At 45.6% G+C, this 27,020-nt stretch overlaps 1 pseudogene; it reads left to right on the plus strand.

Moving 5' to 3' along the window:
- Positions 1–14,154: 14,154 nt before the first annotated feature.
- On the plus strand, positions 14,155–26,607 carry LOC141281581 (uncharacterized; annotated as a pseudogene).
- The last annotated feature ends 413 nt before the right edge of the window (positions 26,608–27,020 follow it).

The raw sequence follows: 27,020 nt of genomic DNA on the forward strand, positions 1-27,020 counted from the left end.
TAATTCATACGTGATTATGATATTTTGTGTCAGTATACAGCGTCACTGAAAAAAAATGATTCATTGAATTTAATCAGTTTTTTTTTTAAGGTAAGTGGTTGCAATCAATTTATTTAAGCTACATTTAAACAAAAGTTTTATATTTTACTTTATTTTACTAATCTTTTTGTTTAAATGTAGCTTAAATAAATTGATTGCAACCACTTACCTTAAAAAGTTTATTAAATTCAATAAATCATTTTTTTCAGTGTACTACATTTAAAGGTGCAGTGTGAAGCAAATTTTAGAAGCATCTAGTGGTGAAGTTGCAAATTGCATCCAACGGCCTAATCCACTGCTCACCCCTCGCTTTTGAAACGCATAGAGAAGCTACAGTAAAACATGTCATCGTCAGAGACAACTTAGTAAAAAAAGTTTGTCCATTAAAGGTTTCTGTAGAAACATGGTGGCACAAAATGGCGACCTCCACGTAAGGGGACCCTCTGTGTATGTAGAGAAAAACGTCTCATTCGAATGTAATAAAAACATAACGGTTCATTATAAAAAGGTCTTTATACACCCCTGATAATATAGTTTTGTATATTATTTTGCATTTCTGTCAAGAGATCCTTCTAAAAATTACAAACTGCACCTTTAACTAAATGTTTTATACAATGTATAATATGCAATATTTGTGGGTCCTGAATCTGATAATGCCAAATGTCTTGTTACCAGTAAAAAGTAAGGGGTGGGGGGCCCTCTAAGATTATCTTGTCCCGGGCCCAGGCAAGACTGTCAGCTGGCCTGTATACATCCACGACTTACCAGAAACAACATCTCGGAAATATGGTTACGCTGACGACCTGGCCATTATGACAAGACGACAAACATGGGAGCAGATGCAGGCCAGCCTAAACCAGGACATGGACACCTTGGCAGCCTACCTGCGTGAGTGGCGTTTACAGCTCAGCATCGGCAAGACAGTTGCAGCAGCTTACCACTTGAACAACAGTGAGGCCAGACGGGAACTGGACATATTCGTGAATAACAAGCGCCTTGAGTTCCAGCAAGCCCCACGTTACCTTGGCGTACGCCTGGATAGATCTTTAACATTCAAACAACACCTTGAAGAAGTGACAGCCAAAGTGTCATCAAGGGTCGCAATAATTCTACCGCCTCGTTGGTACTAGTTGGGGTGCAACTGCCAAGGTGCTTCGAATATCAACAGTAGCTCTCGTTTTCTCCACAGCTGAATACTGTGCTCCAGCCTGGTGCAGAAGCCCACACGTCAGGAAAGTCGACACTGCCATAAACACCTAGCCTGGGTGCCAGCCGATCTTAGCCCCGCCCACAACATTTTGAGGAACGGGAAGATCGGTCTGGAGTTTCACCGTTGAGTTGCTACTATGCTCGACCCAAAGCTGGTCGAACCAATCAAATTGTCAGGGCGGGCTTTATATGATGATGGACAGATGATCAGTAACGTAAATCAACCACGTCACCAAAGAGCGCGTGTGTTGAATCTGTTGTTTACAACGAAATGGCTGCCGCGGTAGAAATCAGATGTGTGGACTCTGACATTGAGTCTGTTCTAAAAGATATCGACAGAGCATTGATTTTAAAAGAGGAACAGAGAAACGCGAGCAAGGCATTTGTTGATGTTTTTGCCGTCCTACGGGATTCGACAAAAGTTGTCGCACTTATGAAAGATCAAGTTAAAGAAGCAACTAAAATGGGTATCACGGCGATGCAACTCGGTGTGCACGACGAGATGGATATAACAAGCAAACGTAATGGGTATCGTCGTGGATGAAGTTCAACTAATGTACAAATGGTAAGAGATAGTCTTACTGTATGACTTAATGTGATATAAATGAAATGTTGTAAACATAGTAGGTGTTGATGTACGTTCGCAAACTCAGACTTGTAGTGTGTGTCGTAGCGAAATAACTAGCAGTTCGGTCAAGCTGCAAATACGTCATTTCAACATACGTCTCACACCCCGTTGCTCTGATTGGTCGTAGGTCTATCCAATTGAGTGCAGAGGCATTTTTCGGTTGAGACACGCCTCATAATTATAGCTCAATGGAGCGGTATCAGACTCAAATTCTGACTAGAATTGAGTATGACAACGTCAGGCTAATAAACACCGCTCTTCGGATCATAACTGGTTGTCTGAAATCTACCCCTGTTTACCATCTGCCAATACTAGCGGGAATTGCCCCGGCCGGCCTCCGACGAGGGGCTGCTACCCTCGCTCTTGCAAGGAAAGCCCAAAGATACAATTGGCATATCCTGCACAATACCACCATAACAGCATTGCCACCTCATAGACTGAAGTCCCGCAACCCGTACAACAAGGCGGCAAAAGATCTGCTCAGGTCTATCCAGAGCAGACCGCTGAGCACATAATCACCATCTGTCCATTGTATAAACCACCCTTGGAGGCCGGCCTCTTCGATGTGGGACCTGAGATGAGAACGTGGCTGAGTTCTACTGAGCTGGACATTTGATGAGGACACACGAAAGACGAAGAACACACACTCCTTTAATAGTACAATCGTCCTGCACACTTAACAGCGGTTACTCACGGTTCCGGGGTCGCCGAACGCCTTCTCGCTCTCCTCTAGGAGGTTTCCAATGTTATTATTATTATTATTAGTTACATTTATATGTGACCAGTCACGGATAGTAGGGACACAAGTCGGATCTGGGGCATTTTGAGTTATTCATTGATTCAAAAAATTCAGTTTCTAAGCTTTCTAACGATGTGTAACACATGGAAATCTGATAAGATTTGGAGAAGTTGTGGCCATTTGAATGTAACACATTCAAGAAGGAGAATGCTGAGAAATTTGAGAAAGAAAAAAGTTAACACTTTCCCTTTTCCCTGGCTGGAGAGACAATAGGGCTCATTTACATCTCATTTAGCTAAGACATACCCCCTGTAAAGCCGTTTTGAGGTACAGATGTTCTAAGCATCATATGTAGTATTTTATTACAGAAGTCCGAATGAACAACATGCAAAAATAAACAGGACTTTTACCTTTGTGGGGATCACAAGTCGAATCAGTCTGTTTCAGATGTGTGAATCATCCAATGATTTTTGTCCACAAATGCGTATAATCCGTGAAATATAGATATATAGGCTATTGTTTACATCAGATTTCACATGAACGTCTGGTAATACAATATAATATACATTCTGAGGACTATTTACATGTAAGGTATATCAGATTACACTCCGGTATTTGCGTTCCGTTAAACACATGAACCCGCCTTCAAATTTTGTATTTAAAATAGGGTCTCTGTGTAACTAAGTTTGACTTCATGCTGCGCTGCAAGACGTCAAAGTACCGCGAGAGCTCTTCAAGAAATCTTACGGAGTAGTTTAATTTCGTCTCGCTCTCGCGGTACTTTGACGTCATCTGACTGCGGCGCCCCATAAAGTCAGTGACGCGGCTGACGTACGATGCGGCTGACTGTTCCGCCCCAGCTTTTTTTATCTTTCTTTTGTTTTGTGCGCCAGAGCTTCATTTACAGTCTGGGGATACGCACACTATAAGTTTGAAAAAAATAAATAAAACTAAGCAAACATGTCTGAGGAACAGGGCAGCCGCGTCACTACATTCACGTGACTTCACGCTCGAGCCGGAAGAGAAGACAATGCTGAATAAAGTCGTAATTCTTGCTATTTTTGGACCAAACTGTATTTTCGATGCTTCACCATCTCATTGACCCACTGATGTCACATGGACTACTTTGATGATGTTTTTATTACTTTTCTGGACATGGAAACCGTACATAGATTTTCAATGGAGGAAACAGAAAGCTCTCGGACTAAATCTAAAGTTAAAACATCTTAAACTGTGTTCCGAAGATGAACGGAGGTCTTCCGAGTATAGAACGGCATACGGGTAAGTCATTAATGACATTATTTTCTGGTAGAATTATCCTTATTCAGTAGTCACGCTGTTCCCTGTGGGGGCGGAGGCGAAAACACAAGCTTATCCAGTATGTAAATATACACACAGACAATGACGCCCCCCGCTGCACGCTAGAATCTCTGGAAAAACAAGCCTATTTCAACCGCAAAATTTACGCTTTTAAATATACATAAACTGCTATCTCAAACATGGAGAAGCTTCTTCATGATCTCAACTAACAGATTCTGCAATAAAACGAAATTCACAAATTTTGAAAAAAAAAACTTTGATTCTCATTTTCTCGAAACTTGTGCTGCCGACTTGTGCCCCTGGTTTCCGTGACGGGTCACATATAGCGCTTTTCTCAGTACTCAAAGCGCTTTACATATGAATGGGGGAATCTCCTCAACCACCACCAATGTGCAGCATCCACCTGGATGATTGTCAACACAAAGGATGTAGTCTGTCCAACGTTGTCCACATGTAGCGATAATCCAGCGTACATCAACAGCTTAACTGATTGTAATGCTCACCCCGTTATCCTCTCTGACAATGTTTTCCTGTTTACAGGTCTGCAACACTCGCCTACTGTGGTCTCTTCACACAACGACTCGGCCCGTGACTACTCCCAGCGATCTCCTTCCACGCAAACGAACACGTCAACTTCCTTCAACCAACCACGCCGTCCTTTCTCCCAGACCAGCCCCGCACTCTTTCCGCCCGCTTCCTCGTGGTTCCCGGATCAGCGGGGCCTGCATTCTCTTCAGCGGCTGGTGGTTGTTTGTGCTGCCTAAGGCAGAAGTTGACTCGTCCGAAATCGCCCCCATACTGCTTCTTCAGCTCACCTTTTATCTCCCCATCGATCATAGGGACCGCCCAGTCAATGATCGCTCCCTCATTTGTGCACCTGTGATGAATTAAACCTTAATTTAGTTGCCATGGAGAACCAGGAAGTAAAGGGGTGTTTGAAAAATTTGGTCCGGGCGGAACCTCTCCTCTCCATTTTTGGCTCCGCCCTCAGTCACTCCGTGACATCTGTCAATATCATATATGTTAGTCACTTGCACAGCCATAGCAAGGTCTGTTTTGACATCATACTCAAATGGTGATTTAATTTGAGCTTGAGCTGCTTCTCTGGCAGCTTCATTTGCTCTTTTCCCACAGCTTGTTTATAATTTCCTGATCCTTGACCTTTTACTTTTACTATTGCCATTTCAGATGGTAACTGTGCTTTTGTCAACCTTCCTATCAAATTTTAATGAGCTATAGGCTTACCATCTGCTGTCTCTAAATCTTGGGCTTTCCATGTTTTTACAAAATTATGCACTATGCCCAACCATATTTAGATTTATGGCTCTTTTCTCCTTTCATTAGCTCACAAGCTCGTATTATAGCTAATTCTGCAGCTTGTGCTGAGTTGTAATTTGGAGCAAAGGCTTTAATAGCCTCAAAGGCTTCAATAACCTCACCAGTATCCAACACCACAGCATAACCACACAGGTAGACACTGTACGATTGTGTTTGCATATTATGTGAAAATGCACCTACTCGATGTGATGTGTAGAGTCATTGGATGTGAAAGCACCTTTCTCTCAGCCATCTGTACAACCAGAGCAGCAGCAGCCACTGCGTGAAGATATTCAGGCATACCTGTAACTACATTATCTAGTTTTCTAGACAGATATGCCACTGGCCTATAAGTGCAACCTTGTTGTTGCTAAAGGACACCCAGATCCACACTCTCCGCCTCCTGCGCATGCAGATGAAAAGTCTTTGCATAGTTTGAAGGGCCCAGAGCTGGGGCCGTAGTAATGGCGTGTTTCAGTGCCAAAAAATGAGTCTCAGCTGCATCATTCCAGCATATTAGTGATGCAGGTGGTACCTTGTGACCAACCAGGCTCCGCAAATGTCCGTCATGGGCAGCACACTCAGGTTTCCATGAGCGACAACAGTTTATTAACCCTAGAAAACTTGGAGCTGTTACACAGTTCGTGGGAATTTCATCTTCCGAAACAGTTCAATCTGATCTTTCAAGGGATTTTTCGAAGACCTGGCACGATGACGTGACCCAGGTAAAAGACCTTTTGCTTGACCCAATGGAGCTTTTCTTTTGATGCTTTGAAACCAGCGTCTGCCAGCACATTGCAGACGATAATGGAGACTTTCTCACAGTTCTTTTCGGTCAGAGGAGAGACCATGATGTCATCGGCGTACTGCAGAATGCAAACCGAAGACAGCAAGTCTTTTTTCAGTGTCTTTTTCTCTGCAGCGGAGAGGACGGATGGTGAGTCAACATACCCTTCTTAGTATTTGCGCCCCCTATAGGTAAAGGCTAGCAGTGGCTGTGTGTCTGGATGCACTGGAACAGAGAAACAAAAGCAGCACACAAATCAATGACAGAAATACTTATGTGTGCATGGTATAGAATTTGTGACAGTCGGCACATCTGGAACAATTGGAAACAGAGGAATTATCAGTTTATTGATTGCTCTTAAATCGTGTGTAAGACATCATGTCTTTCCATCAGCATTCACACCGGGTTAATCGGTGTGTTGTATGCAAGCGTGCCGCACAAGCCCTGAAAAGTGAAGCCAAAACGTCTCGATCGCCCCCCAGTGACTGGTCCCAGTATAGGTCATAAACCCAGCCTCCCCAAGTTATTCAATGGGACTTGAGACCAACTAAAACAATTAATTACACTTCAATTATCTTTTTCCCAAAGCTGGTTTCTGTCATTTACTGTAGTTTTTATCACGCTGATATTCATTCAAATGTTTGTTTTTAAAATAGGTTTGTGTTTAGTTAGTTATTTAATGATATAAAAATGGTGGTGTCACGTCATGATTGACAGCTGTGATATCGTCTGATATGCGCATTCTACGAGAGCGAGGGCGGGGTTTTGAGTTCGCGGCTTCACTTCCTGCTCACTACTGCGCATGACTGGTCCCGAAATCGCTACTGCGCAGACTCAAGACCCAAGATGTCAGCGCCATGTCGAGACACTGGCAGCTTCACTTTTCACCAATGGAAGAGAGCGAACAGGCGTCGTCCATCTTTTTTACAGTCTATGGTTGTATGGCGTGAGAGTAGGTATGAGGACAACCTGTTAAACCCTGGCTGGATCATTGTCATTGCTTCCCTGTCTGTTCCTGTTTCTTGTATTGGATGTTAGGGTTTCTTGTGTTTCCTGTGAGGTGTAGGTGGTTTGTTCACTTTACGAGAGAGAGAGAGAGACGCCGACGTCATCAGAGAGAGACAAGGAGAGAGAGACAAGGAGAGGAGTCGCAAGCCCGAAGCTCCGTTGAGCTTATCAGCTAAATCCTATTTTTTCACCATTTATTCCTATCTATATAATATAACTTATAAGTTTATCTTAGAAATACTTTACCTTGACGATTACTGAATTGTATTACTAAGCGAAACGATTTTATCACTAGTAACACCCAGTGTTAGCATATAGCCCCCTAGCATCACCAGTCGGTGCCGGCTAAAGCTAGCATTTCTTACCGTCTGTTTACTTAAACCTGCCTTTGTTGGCGATCTAATGGCGGATTAATCCGATGTATGCTTTTCTGACCTGTCCACACCAGATCGGGAAGCTGTGAAGGAGGTGCTGCCCGGCCTTCGCAGAGTCAGCGTGCCTCACATCACCCTGACCACAGACGCTCGTAGGTGGCCGAGGCGTGCTGCGAGCCAGCACCCGTCTCGATGCAGCTTCACGGACCGCGTTCGGGCAAACGGAGACGCCATCGCCCAGCATGAAAACGGTAAGACTCCGCTTGTCATTGTAACCTGCACTACTTGCCACATGTACAGTTTAGCTTCTTCCGTCAGCATAGAGGGGTTTACATGTGCTAAGTGTATTGAAGTAGTAAGGCTGACGGAGAAGGTTGCAGAACTAGAAGCGCGCATCCGAACGCTAGTTGAGGAGAGTAAGACCACTAATGTTAATGTTACAAACACTGTTTCGGGTGCGCCTAATGTTAAGCGTGATACACATGGCTCGGTTCCGACTTCAAGGCAAGGCAAGGCAAGTTTATTTGTACAGCACATTTCATACACAGAGGTCATTCAAAGTGCCTTACATAGAAATGAGAAAACAAAAAATCAAAGATACATGAATTTAAAATATCAATTAAAATAAAATAAATGTGATTTTAATAAAAATTGTTTAAATGTGTGAAAAAGAATAAAACAGGAATAAAAGTATAAAACAGTTAAAAATAAGAATAAAATCAAGAGAAATAAAAATAATTAAAATAGTGCATTTAAAATATAGTGCAATCAGTTTGGACGCAGCATAGTGCTCATTCAGTAAACGCATAGCTAAACAGATGTGTTTTGAGTCTGGATTTGAATGTGACTGCTGTTGGAGCACATCTGATCTCTTCTGAAAGCTGGTTCTAGCTGTGACTGGCATAATAGCTAAAAGCTGACTCTCCTTGCTTTGAGTGAACCCTTGGTATTTCTAGCTGATGTGATCCTAATGATCTGAGTGATCTGATGGGTTTATAGTCAATGAGCATATCAGCAATGTATTGAGGTCCTAGTCCATTGAGTGATTTATATACTATTAATAATACTTTAAAATCAATCATAAATGTAACTGGTAGCCAGTGTAGAGACCTGAGGACTGGTGTGATATGTTCATATTTTCTGGTTCTGCTCAGAATCCTGGCAGCAGCGTTCTGAATGAGCTGGAGCTGTCTAATGGTCTTTTTGGGGAGGCCAGTGAGGAGGCCATTACAATAATCCACCCTGCTGGTGATGAAAGCATGCACAAGTTTCTCTAAGTCTTGTCTGGAAACAAAGCATCTAATTCTTGCAATATTTTTGAGATGATAATATGCTGATTTAGTTATTGCTTTGACATGACTACTGAAACTAAGGTCAGACTCCAGAATCACACCAAGATTCCTGACTTGATTTTTAGTTGTTTGACCCCTAGCGTCAAGGTATGCATTCACCTTGACCACTTCATCTTTGTTTCCAAACGCAATGACTTCAGTTTTCTCTTTGTTTAACTGGAGAAAGTTTTGGCACATCCAACTGTTAACTTCATCAATGCATTTGCACAGGGAGTCAATGGGGCTGTAGTCGTTAGGGGATAGAGCTAAGTAGATCTGAGTGTCATCTGCATAACTGTGATAGGCAATTTGGTTCTCTCTCATTATTTGGCTCAGTGGGAGCATATACAGGTTTAACAGGAGTGGCGCTAGAATTGAGCCTTTCGGGACTCCGCATGTCATGGATGTCCACTCAGATTTATGGCCACCTATACTTACATAATAACCTCTCCCTTCTAAGTATAACCTGAACCATTTTAGGACCATCCCAGAAAGCCCGACCCAGTTTTCCAGCCGGTCAAGAAGTATGTTGTGATCGACAGTGTCAAAAGCAGCACTGAGGTCGGGTAGCACCAGCACTGATAGTTTGCCTGTGTCTGTATTGAGGCGAATATCATTTATTATCTTTATGAATGCTGTCTCTGTACTGTGGTGCGGTCGGAAACCAGATTGAAAAATGTCAAAGTAACCATTAGAAATTAAGAATTTGTTCAGCTGATTGAAAACAACTTTTTCAATGATCTTGCCTATGAAAGGAAGATTTGAGATTGGTCTGTAGTTGCTCAACACAGTGTTATCCAGGTTGCTCTTTTTCAGGAGGGGCTTAACAACTGCAGTTTTAAGGGACTTTGGCAAAGTCCCAGAGATAAGTGATGAATTTACCACTTCTAGGAGATCTGCTTCTTAACAGTTAAAGACACTTTTGAAAAAAGATGTTGGGAGTGTGTCAAGGGCGCAGGTTGATGTTTTAAGATGCTGTACTGTTTCTTCCAGAATTTTACCATCAACTGCTTCGAAATCAGACATCGTGACTACTTTCTGATGTTGTCGTCTGACTTGTCTGACCCCGGCGCAGCTCAAGGATGTGCTGATCACCTTTCTGATATTATTGATTTTTCAGAGTCAAGGCGGCTGACTAACTGGGTGACTGTCAGGCGGCATAGTCACATTCGGCACCCAAATCACGATCCTGTTTTAATATCAAACAGATTTTCTCCACTCAGCAATACACCGGCTGAGACGTCTGTTAAAAGTGCCCTGGTTATTGGAAATTCTATACTCAGGAACGTTGACATTGAGGCACCAGCTACCATAGTCAATTGTATACCGGGAGCCAGAGCGTCTTAGATTAGATCAAAACTTAAAGTGCTGGCTAATGCTAAACGTAAGTTTTCTAAGATTGTTATTCACGCCGGCACGAATGACACCAGGCTCCGCCAGTCGGAGATCACCAAATATACTATTAAAGAGGTGTGTGAAATTGCAAAAACAATGTCAGACAATGTAATTTGCTCTGGTCCCCTCCCCGCCTACCGGGTGACATGGTTCTGCCATCTTGTCCTTTGTTTAATCTAGTCTTGTGGCAGAATCATGACAGACCCATGTTTTGTGTGGGTTCACGTGGTCTTAGTATTGGTTTACTGGACCACGTGTTCCCTGTGTCTTGTCTCTTTTACCCCGCTCCCTTGTCATCCTCCTCATTATTGTTTGATTTCTATCACCTGTTCCCCTCTTGATTTGTTACCCTATTTAATCCTCTGGTATTCAGTGTCCTGTGCTTGTGCATTGTTTTCCCAATACCTGTGAGTACTCTGTTTAAAAGTCAAGTCAAGTCAAGTGTTTATATATCAAGTGTTTTGTCTAGTTTATTGTTATATGTATCCAGTTTAGTGTCACAGTTTAGTCCTGTCTAGTTTAGTGTTCACCAAGTAACCAGTTTATGTTGTTTTGCCCCCTCGTGGGTTTTATTTTCTGTTTTTGTCTTCATTAAAGTCTTTAGTGGTCATGATCTTTGTCTGCATTTGGGTACATTCCTTCATCCACATAACAGAATGCACAAGCCATAACTGAACCCAGCAGACTATGGACTCCAACCTTTCTTTCAGAAGAGCCCACCAGGCTCATGTATTATTTGGTTTTCGCCAGAGGGGCAGAGATGTCAAGGACTTTGCCTTCGACTTCCTGAGAGCAGCGAGCGGCTCTGGGTTTCGCGAGCCAGAGCTAAAGCTCATTTTTAACAGTTGCCTGGATGAGCCCTCACCAAGTGTGAGCAGCAGATTGTTAAACCCCTGGGCTTCTCCGACACGTTGGAGTTCTTAATGAACCGGGAGTCCAGGGATCCTATTGGAGCTTCCAGTCATGCCCCTCTTCCTTCCATCCCGGAGGAATGAATGTGATTTTAATAAAAATTGTTTAAATGTGTGAAAAAGAATAAAACAGGAATAAAAGTATAAAACAGTTAAAAATAAGAATAAAATCAAGAGAAATAAAAATAATTAAAATAGTGCATTTAAAATATAGTGCAATCAGTTTGGACGCAGCATAGTGCTCATTCAGTAAACGCATAGCTAAACAGATGTGTTTTGAGTCTGGATTTGAATGTGACTGCTGTTGGAGCACATCTGATCTCTTCTGAAAGCTGGTTCTAGCTGTGACTGGCATAATAGCTAAAAGCTGACTCTCCTTGCTTTGAGTGAACCCTTGGTATTTCTAGCTGATGTGATCCTAATGATCTGAGTGATCTGATGGGTTTATAGTCAATGAGCATATCAGCAATGTATTGAGGTCCTAGTCCATTGAGTGATTTATATACTATTAATAATACTTTAAAATCAATCCTAAATGTAACTGGTAGCCAGTGTAGAGACCTGAGGACTGGTGTGATATGTTCATATTTTCTGGTTCTGCTCAGAATCCTGGCAGCAGCGTTCTGAATGAGCTGGAGCTGTCTAATGGTCTTTTTGGGGAGGCCAGTGAGGAGGCCATTACAATAATCCACCCTGCTGGTGATGAAAGCATGCACAAGTTTCTCTAAGTCTTGTCTGGAAACAAAGCATCTAATTCTTGCAATATTTTTGAGATGATAATATGCTGATTTAGTTATTGCTTTGACATGACTACTGAAACTAAGGTCAGACTCCAGAATCACACCAAGATTCCTGACTTGATTTTTAGTTGTTTGACCCCTAGCGTCAAGGTATGCATTCACCTTGACCACTTCATCTTTGTTTCCAAACGCAATGACTTCAGTTTTCTCTTTGTTTAACTGGAGAAAGTTTTGGCACATCCAACTGTTAACTTCATCAATGCATTTGCACAGGGAGTCAATGGGGCTGTAGTCGTTAGGGGATAGAGCTAAGTAGATCTGAGTGTCATCTGCATAACTGTGATAGGCAATTTGGTTCTCTCTCATTATTTGGCTTAATGGGAGCATATACAGGTTTAACAGGAGTGGCGCTAGAATTGAGCCTTTCGGGACTCCGCATGTCATGGATGTCCACTCAGATTTATGGCCACCTATACTTACATAATAACCTCTCCCTTCTAAGTATAACCTGAACCATTTTAGGACCATCCCAGAAAGCCCGACCCAGTTTTCCAGCCGGTCAAGAAGTATGTTGTGATCGACAGTGTCAAAAGCAGCACTGAGGTCGGGTAGCACCAGCACTGATAGTTTGCCTGTGTCTGTATTGAGGCGAATATCATTTATTATCTTTATGAATGCTGTCTCTGTACTGTGGTGCGGTCGGAAACCAGATTGAAAAATGTCAAAGTAACCATTAGAAATTAAGAATTTGTTCAGCTGATTGAAAACAACTTTTTCAATGATCTTGCCTATGAAAGGAAGATTTGAGATTGGTCTGTAGTTGCTCAACACAGTGTTATCCAGGTTGCTCTTTTTCAGGAGGGGCTTAACAACTGCAGTTTTAAGGGACTTTGGCAAAGTCCCAGAGATAAGTGATGAATTTACCACTTCTAGGAGATCTGCTTCTTAACAGTTAAAGACACTTTTGAAAAAAGATGTTGGGAGTGTGTCAAGGGCGCAGGTTGATGTTTTAAGATGCTGTACTGTTTCTTCCAGAATTTTACCATCAACTGCTTCGAAATCAGACATCGTGACTACTTTCTGATGTTGTCGTCTGACTTGTCTGACCCCGGCGCAGCTCAAGGATGTGCTGATCACCTTTCTGATATTATTGATTTTTCAGAGTCAAGGCGGCTGACTAACTGGGTGACTGTCAGGCGGCATAGTCACATTCGGCACCCAAATCACGATCCTGTTTTAATATCAAACAGATTTTCTCCACTCAGCAATACACCGGCTGAGACGTCTGTTAAAAGTGCCCTGGTTATTGGAAATTCTATACTCAGGAACGTTGACATTGAGGCACCAGCTACCATAGTCAATTGTATACCGGGAGCCAGAGCGTCTTAGATTAGATCAAAACTTAAAGTGCTGGCTAATGCTAAACGTAAGTTTTCTAAGATTGTTATTCACGCCGGCACGAATGACACCAGGCTCCGCCAGTCGGAGATCACCAAATATACTATTAAAGAGGTGTGTGAAATTGCAAAAACAATGTCAATGTAATTTGCTCTGGTCCCCTCCCCGCCTACCGGGTGTCATGGTTCTGCCATCTTGTCCTTTGTTTAATCTAGTCTTGTGGCAGAATCATGACAGACCCATGTTTTGTGTGGGTTCACGTGGTCTTAGTATTGGTTTACTGGACCACGTGTTCCCTGTGTCTTGTCTCTTTTACCCCGCTCCCTTGTCATCCTCCTCATTATTGTTTGATTTCTATCACCTGTTCCCCTCTTGATTTGTTACCCTATTTAATCCTCTGGTATTCAGTGTCCTGTGCTTGTGCATTGTTTTCCCAATACCTGTGAGTACTCTGTTTAAAAGTCAAGTCAAGTCAAGTGTTTATATATCAAGTGTTTTGTCTAGTTTATTGTTATATGTATCCAGTTTAGTGTCACAGTTTAGTCCTGTCTAGTTTAGTGTTCACCAAGTAACCAGTTTATGTTGTTTTGCCCCCTCGTGGGTTTTATTTTCTGTTTTTGTCTTCATTAAAGTCTTTAGTGGTCATGATCTTTGTCTGCATTTGGGTACATTCCTTCATCCACATAACAGAATGCACAAGCCATAACTGAACCCAGCAGACTATGGACTCCAACCTTTCTTTCAGAAGAGCCCACCAGGCTCATGTATTATTTGGTTTTCGCCAGAGGGGCAGAGATGTCAAGGACTTTGCCTTCGACTTCCTGAGAGCAGCGAGCGGCTCTGGGTTTCGCGAGCCAGAGCTAAAGCTCATTTTTAACAGTTGCCTGGATGAGCCCTCACCAAGTGTGAGCAGCAGATTGTTAAACCCCTGGGCTTCTCCGACACGTTGGAGTTCTTAATGAACCGGGAGTCCAGGGATCCTATTGGAGCTTCCAGTCATGCCCCTCTTCCTTCCATCCCGGAGGGTCGAGTCCTGGCTGTTGCTACGCCTGTGGACCCTGTTCTCACCACCTCTGCTTCCAAGAGCTCTACCCAGCCTGTCGACCTCCAAAGGAAACGCGAGAGGAGGAGCTTGTGGAAGTCGACATCCGAAGGATCCTCCACGGAGCCTGTCGCCTCCTCCGCAGTGCCCATCTCTACTGCCTCTCTCTCGGCTCCTCGGCCACGGAGGAAGAAGGGGAGAAAGGGAGCATCGGCGTCACTGCTAGCCACAGAACCCCCTGTCTCGGCTCTCGAGCCAGCCGCAGCCTCCCCTGTCTTGCCACCCCTGCCATCTGCGCAGCCACCGCTGCAGTCCCTGCCGACTGCGCGGCCACCGCTGCAGGACGCAGCGCCTCCTGTCACTGTCTCGTCTCCGCTGCCGGACGCAGCGCCCCCTGTCTCATCTCCGCTGCCGGACGCAGCGCCCCCTGTCTTGTCTCCGCTGCCGGACGCAGCGCCCCCCTGTCTCGTCTCCGCTGCCGGACGCAGCTCCCCCTGTCTCGTCTCCGCTGCCAGACGCAGCGCCCCCTGTCACTGTCCCTGTCTCGTCTCCGCTGCCGGACGCAGCGCCCCCCTGTCACTGACACTGTCCCTGTCTCGTCTCCGCTGTCGGACGCAGCACCCCCTGTCACTGACACTGTCCCTGTCTCGTCTCCGCTGCCGGACGCAGCGCCCCCTGTCACTGACACTGTCCCTGTCTCGTCTCCGCTGCCGGACGCAGCGCCCCCTGTCACTGTCTCGTCTCCGCTGCCGGACGCAGCGCCCCCTGTCACTGTCTCGTCTCCGCTGCCGGACGCAGCGCCCCTTGTCACTGTCTCGTCTCCGCTGCCGGACGCAGCGCCCCCTGTCACTGTCTCGTCTCCGCTGCAGGACGCAGCGCCCCCTGTCACTGTCTCGTCTCCGCTGCCGGACGCAGCGCCCCCTGTCTCTCCAGCTCTTTCTGTTGCTTCCTCCCCAGCACTGTCATCCTGTTCGTCTGCCTGGTCCCCCGCTACTGTCTCCATGTCCTCCCTTGACTCTCTCTCCTACCCTGTGAGTCCTGGCTCGCCCCCATCTGCTCCCTTGTCTACCCCTACCACGCCCTGGAACCCTGGCTTGCCTCCTTTTGTACCTCTTACCAAGTCTGCATCCCCAACCAAGCCTGTTCCCTCCAAGATCCCCACCAAGCCTGCCCGGACTCCTCGTCCCAAGTCCTCCACTACCCCTGAACCCAAGACCCCTTGCCCACCCAGCTCCACCCTACCTGGACTCTCTTTTGTGAACTCTGTTTTGCCTCCGCCCCCCCTCCCTTGTTTGTTGTTTTTATTATGTCACCCTAACCCTCTTGTAATTTTATCTTGTCTGCCCCTGTGTATATTTGTTATGTTTTCTTGGTGTCTGTCTATCTGTCAGTCTGTCTTGTCCCGTGTCTAGTGTTCCCCTGGGGAGCGTCTGGTAGCCGCTCCTTTAGGGGGGGATTCTGTCATGGTTCTGCCATCTTGTCCTTTGTTTAATCTAGTCTTGTGGCAGAATCATGACAGACCCATGTTTTGTGTGGGTTCACGTGGTCTTAGTATTGGTTTACTGGACCACGTGTTCCCTGTGTCTTGTCTCTTTAACCCCGCTCCCTTGTCATCCTCCTCATTATTGTTTGATTTCTATCACCTGTTCCCCTCTTGATTTGTTACCCTATTTAATCCTCTTGTATTCAGTGTCCTGTGCTTGTGCATTGTTTTCCCAATACCTGTGAGTACTCTGTTTAAAAGTCAAGTCAAGTCAAGTGTTTATATATCAAGTGTTTTGTCTAGTTTATTGTTATATGTATCCAGTTTAGTGTCACAGTTTAGTCCTGTCTAGTTTAGTGTTCACCAAGTAACCAGTTTATGTTGTTTTGCCCCCTCGTGGGTTTTATTTTCTGTTTTTGTCTTCATTAAAGTCTTTAGTGTTCATGATCTCTGTCTGCATTTGGGTTCATTCCTTCATCCACATAACACCGGGGGGATGAAACTTACAGTAGATTAGTGTCTCTTCATGGCTGGATGTCAAAGTGGTGCCCTCAGCATAACGTAGGGTTTATAGACAATTGGAAGCATTTCCAGGGAAGACCTGACCTGCTAAAGAGAGATGTCTCCGGAAGGAAGTGCTATACTCTCTAGAAATCTGACCAATTGTCTTACTTTTGATATTGTCTGACTATCCAGGGCCCAGGTCAGGAAACAGACAGATCGGCTTACCCATCCGTCTGTTAGCTGCCTTGACATGTCAAGATCACATATATCCCAGCACATAGAGCCTTTTTTACCAGAGTACCAACACATCTCGACTGTGTCTGTTCCTCGAACAAATAAATACAGAGCACCATTTACCTAGTCTCGAACAAATCTTATTAAAGGCACACAAGGCAAGTCTGAGTATTATTTCTCTACTAGCTCCCCCTAGTGTCTGGGAGTAAATGCGTTCTATATCTAAGACTATACGAGACTGAAGGACACCGGGTCGGATACAGCGAACTTGCAAGTGGGGTATTCTTCCTACAGACGGTAGGGGCGGGCGAGAGAGTCTTCATTCGTCATGTAATGAGTCATTTAACCATATACAGACTTACGAAGATGATTTATTAACATAAAAATGCTGCCTTGTGTCCCTTTAACATAAAATTAGAACACAATACATTAACAGATGAAACTCAAATGTTAATATTCGGCCTTCTTATCATTAGATCGCTTACCAATAAAGAACCTATTATCAATGAAATAATTACTGACCAAAACTTAGATGCACTCTGTTTAACAGAGACCTGGCTTAAAGCAGACGATTACATCAGTTTAAACGAATCCACCCCAGAAGACTATTTTTATAAACACGTTCCTCGTCTAAAAGGGAGAGGGGGTGGTGTAGCTACAATATACAACAAAATGTTCAAAGTAAACCATAAATCAGAACTAAAATTTAATTTGTTTGAAATAATACTGTTAAACATGGAAATAAGTGATCGTAACAACAAACAGCTTTTGTTCATTTTAGCTACCATATATAGGCCTCCGGGCCACCACACAGATTTTCTTAAAGAAATAGCAGACTTCCTATCTGAGCTTACAGTCACTGTAGATAAAGCTCTTATCGTTGGTGATTTTAATATCCATGTGGATAACTCAAAAGATGCATTAGGACGTGCGTTTATGGATGTTCTAAATTATCTCGGTACTAAACAAAACGTGTCAGGGCCCACCCATACTCGTAAGCACACATAAGACTTAATTCTGTCACTCGGACTCAATATTAATGACATCGAAATATCACCCCAGAGCGATGCCATTTCAGACCATTGCCTTGTGTCATACACAATACTTCTAGATAGGACCGCTCAGTCTACAACATGCTAAATATTAGCCAGAACAATAATTTCCACCACTAAAGATAGCTTCATTAGCACTCTTCCAGACCTGTCTCAAATGAAACATGTAGCAGATAACCGTGAAGATCTGGATATTATAATAGAAAACCTGAAAAACGTTTGCTCTAACACGATGGATGCCGTTGCTCCCATTCGAAAAAAGAGAATCAAAGAAAAAACGCCAGCTCCATGGTATGACCATCATACTGCAGCCCTTAAAAAAGTAGCTAGAAAAATGGAAAGAAACTACTGAAACACAAAGTTAGAGGTATGGCGTTCAGCATGGAAAGAGAGTGTTCAACACTACAGACAGGCTATTAAAACTGCCAGATCTACCTATCTCAGTACGCTTATTAAAGAAAATCATAACAACCCTCGTTTCCTCTTTAGCACAGTTGCGAAACTGACTAGAAACAAAGAACAAACAGAAACCAATAGTAAACTCCAACACAATAGTAATGACTTCATGAACTTCTTTACTAACAAAATTATGCTTATTAGGGAAAAACATAGAAACTACGCAAGCAGCCACCACTCTACCCAATAGTACATTTACCACTAGATTATCATACGAACATCTTGAGTCATTTTAACCTACTACAATAGAAGAGCTCTCTAAATTAGTAACATCATCTAAATCATCTTCCTGTATATTAGACCCCGTTCCCACAAAATTACTAAAATAGGTATTTCATGTAGTGTCCGACAGGGTACTAAATATCTTTAACTCATCGCTAGAATAAGGATACGTTCCAACAGCTTTCAAACTAGCAGTTATTAGACCGTTCATTAAAAAACCAAACCTTGACCAGGGAGATCTTAATAACTTTAGCCCAATCTCAAATCTACCTTTTCTTTTTAAAATATTAGAAAAAGTAGTGGCAAGTAGTGGTGGGCAGAGCGAGGCTTCGTGAAACACTGAAACAGTTGAATCAATTGTGCCGTATGTTTCGAGGCTTCGAAACATCAATCCGAAACCGCCTCCACAGTGACACCTAGCGGTCGTTTGCATGTCTTTACATGAAGCAGCCTTGACAAGATTTTAGACGAGCCCTGACAAATTGTATCCCACATGTTGTTTGATTGGCACACAAGTGATAGAATGGGAGAGTGGATAGTGCTTTCGACTCTCATTCGTAGATCTTAGGATCGAACCTGGGAAATGTATGTGCTACGTCATCATAATAAAATAGTTTTGTTGTTGTTTTAACATCTGTTTGACAACTACATGAGCTTTTAGGCTCACAATTGTCGATAACTATAGGCTATTCGGGTCTATTTAATGAAAAAAAATTGAATAGAGATATACCAAATAAATAATAAGAGATTCATAAAATATACCAAGCCATAATATGCCACATTGTTTACATATAAAGATCTTTATTCAAATATATAAATTGTTCTGTGTTGATAAACTCAACCAGCTACTTTTTTACATATCATTTCTCCAGCCTTTGAAAACATTCTCACACAAGGGACACTTGCTGGCATGCATTTTTTGTAAGTAGCCTAAGTGTTACATACCTATGAGGAAAAATTACTTCTTTTCAGTAATTTATAGTATTTGATCTTGCCAAAAACGCATCTATGAGGTATTGTCAGTTTTGTTTCCTACCCTGTCAGTTTAAGATTCGAAGCAGATTCGACAGGTACGCCACCTTTCGAAATACTTGTGAAATGCACCGCTTGGTGTTTCGAATCACTTCATCACGTGACATGGGTGTTTCGAATCACATTTCGGAGCAGTGTTTCGAAACATTTACGCTTCGGGATCTCGACACAGTGTCGAAACGTCAGTTTCGCGGGAGCCATCCCTAGTGGCAAGCCAGCTACGCACATTCATAGCGAATAATAATACATATGAAAAGTTCCAATCAGGATTCAGGCCCCACCATAGCACAGAAACAGCACTGCTTAGAGTTACAAATGACCTATTAACATCCGATCGTGGTGAAATCTCAATCCTTATATTACTAGACCTTAGTGCAGCCTTTGACACAATAGATCACACAATCTTACTCAATAGACTAGAAAACTATGTTGGCATCAGTGGTCAGGCGTTAGCCTGGTTTAGATCGTATCTAACCAATCGATATCACTTTGTTTATGTAAATGAGGAAGAGTCCTATCACTCCCCTGTTAAATGCGACGTACCTCAGGGATCAGTTCTAGGCCCTATCCTATTCTCGCTATATATGTTACCTCTAGGAGACATTATCAGGAAAGATAACATAAGTTCCCTTTCAGTCGGTCACTACGACGTCACGTCGTGACCGACGAATTGGGAACTCGCTTAGAGAGACCAATCTGCTTCGTATACTACTAAAACGCCAATGAACTTGGCATTGAGATATTTGCATAATGCTGGCGCCGCCCCGCCAGGTGCCTTTATAAGCAGCAGGTGCAAATAGGAAAATTAGCTTTTTCGCTTCGAAAGCCGGCTTTATCTGCTACTGAGAAGCTACTTTACTCTGTTGGGATTTGATTGCTGAAGTTGGTTGAACTAGCAGTATCACAGCGGACGCTTCGCTTATTCCACGGCTCTACATCTGTTTATTGTTTTGAGTTTAGTGTGTGCGTTGCCTTCCTGTGCGCTCATCAACTAAGCATCTGAGTGAATTTCCCTAAAAGAGTGATACGAGAGAGCTTTGTGCCTTGTTAAAGGCAGCCACTCTCTCGTATATGCGGGGATCAGCGTCCTTTTCAGGATAGCTTTTCGCCCGTGCGATCTTGGATGCGAGAAGTATAAGGGTTCCAGTGACGGTCACGAGCGCTGTCTTCGTGCTCAGGCATCGAGCACTCCGGGGCTGCGTTCGTGGAGAGTTTCTGTTCTCTCTGTGAGAGCATAACCCTCTTGGATTGCGGAGACGACTGTCGTTTCTACGGGAACGCTGTCCGCGCCTTTGCAGTGCTGACGCCGCCATGGTGCGGCTGTCAAGCGCTCGCAGGGCGCCCTTCGCGTCACTACGCTGAGTAGGACGGAGGATGCGTCCTCCACCTACCGGCCTTCTCATCCTCAGCCGGTTGAGGCTCCGGTGGAGACTGCAGAGTCGTGTTCTACGATGTCTGCCGAATCCATTGGACCTCCTGCTGGTCCCGTCACTTCTGCAGCATCAGAGGGGTGTCCATTTTTCCTCCGAGGCAGAGTCGTTCCGGAGATGGCGGCCGTGCCCGCGAGCGGCGGAGACGGTAGATTTGGAAAGGTTAACCCCTCTCCGCCCGAACCGTCCCGCCCACATGATTGGTACTTCGGAGCTGCTCGGGCCTCTCGGTCCTCTCCTCCTGTGCCTTTCTTCCCCGACGGCACGAAGAGCTGACGTGATTTGCGGCCGTCCGGCCGTTCAGCTTTCACCCCTCACCTCCCTCACCAACGGAGCCGCTGAGGGCGGGGACCCCTTCAGTGGAGCGGGATGCGTTCCTGGAGGGACCACCCAACCCTTCCCTCCCGTGTTTGTAGACAGTCGTCCGGTTACGGACGCTGCCCATCAGGCATGCCGGAGAGGCGGCTTCAGCCCTGCACGTAATAACGTTGCTGCAGGCTCACAAAGGATTTACCAGGGAGGCCGCGACCTTCAGTCGTGCAATGTCCACCTCAGTGGTTCAAGATCGCCACCTTTGGCTGTGTCTGGCTGACATGACGGACGCAGACGAGAACAACTTGAATGCTCCTGTCTCACAGACCGGCCTCTTCGGCGAGCCAGGGGAGTCGTACAGCTCCGCTGCACAGACTGAGGCGATCTCCTAGGTCATGCCCCGGCGGAACAGAGCTGCCCTTGGTCCACCACGCCGGCTCCTCAGTCTGCCTCTCGCCGTCGGCGTCCTGCGGCGACCACCTCCGTTCCCCTCCTCGGACCCCATCTCGGCAGCGCAGGGGAACCGGTCGTCAGCAGCTCGCCCCGCCCGCTTAGCCGCTTCCCGTGAAAATCGGGAGTTTAAGTGGCCAGTGAAGGGCGACCCGGATTGGCAGAGGATCACTCTTCAGGAGATAGAGCTCCTTCCCCCGATAGAGGGTCGGGTGGAAAATCCTTGGTTTGCATATGTTCCACCGGCTGTTTAGCCGGTACCCACTAACCACACATAGAGTGCATTCCTCTTCCCTCTCCAGGTCTCCAGAGGATCGAGAGAGCCGTGAGCGGGCACACACCAGCTCACCCTACCTCTCCTCTATCGCCAGCGGGTGACCTGAGGAGTCCGAGCTCTCCGCTGAGGAGACCGGACCACCAGCACCCTTATCGGAGTCTGCGCTCTCCGCAGAGGAGACCAGACGACCGTCACCCTCAGCGGGCTCAGGTCAGTGTCACACACACATACTGTAGATGTTTATGCTGTCACAGCAGACGCACCGGCAGTCCCACCTGTCTCGCTTCGCTGCCCCACCGCGGGTACTTCGGTAGTGTCGTTATTTCTCCTCGTACGGTGCCTGGGTGCTTGGCTTCAGTTCCCAGCCCGTTTCGTTGGGTTTTACGCACGATCCGCCTCGGTTACGAATCCGGCACACCCCAAAATTTCGGGCTTTCGTTTCACTGTAGTGAAAGCGTCCGATGCACATGTACTGCGTGCAAAAGTCGATATCCTGTTGGCGAAGGATGTTCGAGCCGGTCCCTCTTACCGAGATGATGATGATGATAGGGTTTTTCCAGCCTTTATCTCATAGTACCCAAAATACGCGGCGGGTTACGATCGATTTGATTTACGCACCGGCTCTACGAAGGTGTTCTTTTTGGATGATAACGCCGAGGCTCGTATTTCAATATTCAGATCGGTTTGCAGCCTTAGACCTGTAGACGTGTACTTTATGTGTCCATCTCCCCTCGCTTTAGACCGTTTTTCGCTCTGCGTCGTGGGGTGGGCATATTAATACGAAGTACACCATTCGAGCTGTCTCTCTCTCTCCGTGTCTCCATGTGCTAGTCACGGCATTTAAATGTCAGAGAGAGAGCGTTGTTCGCATTCTGCTTTTTTCTACGTCGACTTATAATAGCCCGTTCTTGGCAGACGTGCGCGAACACAGAGAGTTAATGCTTTGGCATCTCGCTCGTTTAAGTCTTCAGGTCGACTGGGAAAGAGCAACTTTGCCCCGTGCAGAGGATCCTTTTTCTCAGTATGGAAATAAGACTCGATCGACTAATTGGCGTGTTTTATAAGAGCGCGCAACCTAGTCAGTTCTGACTTGCCTCGGTTTAATTCGAGGGAAGTACGCGGTCCCTCTGAAACAATTTCAGAAGCTCCTGGACATATGACAGCATGCTGCGGCTGTGACGCCGCCCTAGCTGCTTCATATGAGACCGCTTCAGCATTGGCTTACGATCGAGTCTCGAGGAGAGCGTGGCACACCGACATACACCGTGTAAACATTGCACCTGCGTGTCATTTAAATTTTTCCCTGTGGTAGACCCGGCATTTCCGAAAGAAGATATGCCCCTGAGGGGTCTCCTGGCATTCTGTATATTGCAATGCCCTCAGCACGGGATGATCAGCCACGTATGACGGGCTTGCAGTCTCAGGGGTGTGCATAGCACCCCAACTGCCGCGAGCGGTGCGCTGTATATCTGGGACTTGTACGCTCCGCTATGGAGATGCGAGGGAAGGATGTATTAGCCGACACCAATAACATTGCGACTGTTGCGTTATTTACCGTTAAGGCGGTTTTGCGCTCTCGTCACCTGTCGCATCTCGCTCGTCATCTCCTCCTTTGGAGTCAGAAGCATCTGAGGTCCCTTCGTGCCATTTACATCCCGGGTTCGCTCAATACAGCGGCAGACGCGCTTCCCGAGCTGCGCCCCCGGCGAATGGCGACTCCACCTCCAGACGGTCCAGCTAATTTGGAAGAAGTTCGGTTGTGCGTAGATAGATCTGTTTGCGTCGCCGGACGATACCCACTGTCGCCTATTTTATTCACTAACCGAGGGCAGCCTCGGCGTGGATGCGTTGGCACACAGCTGGCCGCGGGGGGTGCGTAAATACGCATTCCTTCCAGTGAGCTTTATTGCGCAGACACTGTGCAAAGTCAGGCAGGACGAGGAGAGCCTTTTATTAGTCGCCCGTACTGGACTTCCAGGAATTGGGTTTCAGAGTTAATGCTCCTCGCGACAGCCCCTCCCTGACGATTTCCCCTGAGGAAAGACTTTCTTTCTCAAGGAAGGGGCACATTATGGCACCCGCGCCCCGACCTGTGGGATTCCATGTATGGTCGTTGAGCGCGCGCAAGGTTTAGGTGATTTATCGCAAGCGGTATCTAACACCATCGACGCGGTTCGAGCACCGTCCACAAGACGGGCTTACGCGCTTAATGAAACCTTTTTCGTCACCCGGTGCTCTTCGCAAACGCGAGGACCCCAGAGAATGCCCATTAACATTGTGCTTTTATATCTTTAACATAGGTTAGATGGTAGGCTGTCCCTCCACCATTAAAGTTGATATCGCCGCTATTTCTGCTTATCACTCACTTATCAACGGCAGATCAGTTGGCCAGCATGATTTAATTATTACATTTTAAGAGGCGCTCGCAGGCTAAACCCCTCGCGCCCTCCCTCTTTCGCCTGAGACCTGTCCATGGTGCTGAAGCCTTCAGGTCTCCCTTTTGAGCCTTTGCAGTCTACGAGTCTGATGTTTTTATCAATGAAAACTCTGACCCTGATAGCATTGGCCTCCATGAAAAGAGTAGGGGATTTACATGCATTCTCTGTTGACGATTCGTGCTTTTAGTTTGGTCCTGCTGTCTCACTGAGACCCAGACCAGGCTACGTGCCCAAAGTTCCCACCACTCCCTTCAGAGATAAGGTGGTGAGCTTGCAAGCGCTGCCCCCGGAGGACGCAGACCCAACCATGGCTTTTGTTGTGCCCCGTACGCGCACTGCGACTCTACGTGGTTCGCACGCAAAGCCTCAGGACCTCAGACCAGCTCTTTGTTTGTTATGGTGGCCAGCAGAAAGGGAAAGCTGTCACTAAGCAGAGGATGTCTCATTGGATAGTTGATACTATCGCCCTGGCTTATAATCTTCAGGGTATTCCTTGCCCCTTTAATTTGAGAGCGCACTCCACACGGAGCGTTGCCTCATCTTGGGCTCTAGCTCGTGGTTCCTCGCTAACAGACATCTGTAGAGCTGCTGGTTGGGCGACACCTAATACGTTCATTAGATTTTACAGTGTTCGTATTGAGCCTGTATCCTCTCGTGTTCTTTCCTCACCAGGGGGAGCACGGAGAACAGTCTCACAGGTCGGCTTGCAGCCTCCATCTGATGCTTCATAACTGTGTCAGTATGGAAGGCCTTCAGAACAAAAATGCGTAATGGTTTGAATTGTTCTTCCTCCGCTGCCTTGGCAGCCTTTGTTGCGGAGCATTGGCTGTCAGCCTTCACTAGCTGCATCCTCGCGAACCTACGTGTTGGCTCGGGCTCCACATTGTGTCCCACCGGGTTCCTTTGTGAGTATTTTTCCGTGGGGTTAATCCTACTAGCCCACGTTTCCCTTAGCAGAGCACTGCTTTGCTTACACAGCCACGGCTGTCATTTTTACCTCAACTACGGTTGACTTTCGCCCACCATTAACCCTTAAGACGGGTGGTGGCTTCCGCAGCGTTCCTATCCCGCTCAGGTAGGGCGCTTCCCAGTCGCTGGCACTTCTGTGGGGTTAAAGGAACATCTAGTGCCCGGCCTTCTGCCTTAAAACCTAATTCTCCTCCTCCTTAAGTGGAACCGGAGGGCTTTACGCAGACACTGGAAGAGGTCAGCCCCTAGTGGCGTTTTGATAGGGATTCCCAATTCGTCGGTCACGACGTGACGTCGTAGTGACCGACTGAAAGGGAACGTCTCGGTTACGGATGTAACCCTCGTTCCCTGAAGGAGGGAACGGAGACGTCACGTCCCGTCGCCACAGGTGCTGCCACCTGCTGTTTATCGGCCGGTCTCATTTTCCCGGCTTTCTCAGCGAAAAGAAGCTAATTTTCCTATTTGCACCTGCTGCTTATAAAGGCACCTGGCGGGGCGGCGCCAGCATTATGCAAATATCTCAATGCCAAGTTCATTGGCGTTTTAGTAGTATACGAAGCAGATTGGTCTCTCTAAGCGAGTTCCCAATTCGTCGGTCACGACGTGACGTCTCCGTTCCCTCCTTCAGGGAACGAGGGTTACATCCGTAACCGAGACGTTTTCACTGCTATGCGGATGATACCCAGCTTTACATCTCGTCACATCCGAGCGAAACACACCAGTTTGCTAAACTAACAGACTGCATTAGTGATATTAGGGACTGGATGTCACATAACTTTCTTATGCTAAACTCCAATAAGACTGAGATACTTATTATTGAACCAAATCGCTCCAAACATAATATGTCAGATTACAAGTTGCCCATAGATGGCTGCACGGTGTTGCCATCTTCCACGGTTAAGAATTTAGGCGTAATGTTTGACAGCAATCTATCTTTCGATAGCCATATCTCCAACGTCTGCCGCACAGCATTCTTCCATCTTAGAAATATCTCAAAAATACGCCATATGCTGTCTGCATCAAATGCAGAAAAGCTTATTCATGCTTTTATGACCTCTAGATTAGACTATTGTAACACGTTACTCGGGGGATGCAATGCAAATCAGGTAAACAAGTTACAGCTGGTTCAAAACGCCGCCGCAAGAGTGCTTACTCGATCTAAAAAGTTTGACCACATTAGTCCAATTCAGGATTCTTTACACTGGCTACCAGTTAAATATCGCATACAATTTAAAATATTACTAATCACCTACAAAGCATTAAATGGCCTAGCGCCCTCGTATATTAAAGAACTACTATCAGAATACAATCCACCACGTAAACTGCGATCACAAAATTCTGGTTACTTAATTATCCCTAGAATATCAAAAGTGTCTAAAGGGGTAGATCCTTTTCCTACTTAGCCACTAAGCTCTGGAATGACTTACCAAAAAATTTTCGAGCATCAGACACAGTCGAGCAATTTAAATCTAAACTTAAGACATTCTTCATTAACAAAGCATTCGCATAGAATGTCCAGTAAATGTACTTTTCCCGCAGTAGTTATTTTGTCTAGAACAAAGCACTCACACACCTCATATGGGTAATTTACTCTTGCCGCAATAGTTAGCCTGTCTGGAACCGAGCTGAATTAAACCACTATAATGTATGACACTTGCATTACATGCGAACGGCCCCTACGCTAATAGAATTCTGTTTTTGTCTCCCTGTCTCGTCCTCGACCCCGAGGACAATGAGACAAACAGACCCAGTTCTTGTTGCTGTGAAGGTCCCAGGGAGAGTCAGCCAACTTTGGCTTAACTTAGCACTTTACTGTATACGTGACATTATTAATACGCTCGCTTACACGGTTTATCCATAGCCGCTTTATTCTACTTCTTATACTATGTATTGATTTTCAATGTTCTCCTCTACATCTACTCA

The sequence above is a fragment of the Paramisgurnus dabryanus genome, chromosome 2, assembly GCF_030506205.2.
Source record: "Paramisgurnus dabryanus chromosome 2, PD_genome_1.1, whole genome shotgun sequence".
NCBI lineage: Eukaryota > Metazoa > Chordata > Actinopteri > Cypriniformes > Cobitidae > Paramisgurnus > Paramisgurnus dabryanus.